The sequence below is a fragment of the Empidonax traillii genome, unplaced genomic scaffold (genome assembly GCF_003031625.1).
Source record: "Empidonax traillii isolate 1590-97213 ecotype Southwest subspecies unplaced genomic scaffold, ASM303162v1 scaffold310:size1162954, whole genome shotgun sequence".
Lineage (NCBI taxonomy): Eukaryota > Metazoa > Chordata > Aves > Passeriformes > Tyrannidae > Empidonax > Empidonax traillii.
The window spans coordinates 722,541-723,929 of NW_020955503.1; the positions used below are offsets into that span (position 1 = coordinate 722,541).

A 1,389-nucleotide genomic window follows, 5' to 3' on the forward strand; every position below is an offset into this window, starting at 1 on the left:
TGCACCACATCCTCACATTAATTAGCACCTCACTGGCAGGCTAAGTATCATTTTTCAAAAGGATTGCAATTAACAAAATAAAACAAATCCCTCTTTAGTTCGAGCAGCACTGCTTCTCTACCTTTCTTCAAAGTGATGGGGTCAAATTGTTGTTTTCCTCTGTAAACCAGCAGTGGAAATATTTCCAGATGTGGGGCGGTTTTCACTTGCCTAACACCTTTTGCCTGAATATTTTAAAGAGAAGGGTGGGGAAGGATACTGATTTTCTTTGATTTTTCTTCGATTTATCTGGGAAGCTGGAGGTTTCCAGGTGGAAGGAGGTGGTAAGTAATTTACCTCAGATTACAGAATGACTCATGAGCAGAGTCTGGTTTTGTGGATTATTTCTCGTGGATTATTTTTTTCACCAGATGATCCACTGCAACTCAAAATTTGGTAATGTGTCTTTCTTGAAAAAAAAAAAAGTTATGTTTGTGCTGAACATCCCGGTTTATTCCTTGTGTTGATACAGTAAATTACCAGCCTGTCCCGTTCATCCAGCCTTTGAGACTGATGCCAATGGCAGCCCGAATGCAGAGCTTGGGAATGAGTCTCACACAGCCATCAGCTTGAAAGCTGTCTACGAACTCACCAGTGTGAAACTGTAATACCACAGCAATATTACTCTGTGACAGCTGGAGAACCAGAGAGGTCTCAATGGCAATTAACAGAACACGATCATCTGAAAATACTCTGTATTCCTTTGGATGCTTTGCAACATGATCTTCTCTCTGTGGAGAAAACCCTTAGTGCATGGGGCTTAAAGATCTCTTTCCCTATTTTTTAAACAAATTCTGTGGAAACAAATGTTCTCGACTTGAAGTTTTGTATATAAAACCAGCTTAGAGTTGTCATTAAAATACTGTGGCTGCAAAGTGCCAACAAAACATGAAAATATTGACTGTCAGTGGTAATGCAGCTCCCTCAGGGGCAGCCAGAGATCCCCATGGTGCCATGGCTTCCAGGCATGATTTTCTGGCTGGATTGACCCCTCTGGATAAGAATGGGAGAAGGAGCCAGGAGTGGGAGAGAAGGTAAGTTTGGAAAAAGACAGTATTGCCTCTGGAATGCAAATTTTGCTTTTGGGCAAAACTGTTTACCTAAAAAAAAAAACCAACAAACAAAACAAACCCCTCAAACCCATTTTTTTCCTTTCCAACTGTCTCTATAGTGCCAGACCCTATAGAGTTGTGTGGCAGTTAAAAAGGTAATTCAATAATTTGTTCTCATGAACCTGTTAAAGGCCTTCAAAGAGACTTCCAAAATCACCCTAAATAAACTCAGAAAGGAAAAGCTGATTTTCTAGGTTCAGTTCAGCTCTACTTTGTGTGAAAGATGACAAAGCCACAA

The 1,389-nt window shown here is 40.5% G+C and overlaps 1 long non-coding RNA gene across 1 annotated transcript in view; it reads left to right on the plus strand.

The window, feature by feature from the left end:
- Window positions 1-1,060, plus strand: part of LOC114061108 — an 8,310-nt gene extending 7,250 nt beyond the window's left edge. Inside the window, exon 3 of the long non-coding RNA XR_003572046.1 lies at window positions 1,050-1,060. This is a non-coding gene — a long non-coding RNA (uncharacterized LOC114061108). The remainder of the gene's footprint in view (window positions 1-1,049) is intronic.
- Window positions 1,061-1,389: the final 329 nt, after the last annotated feature.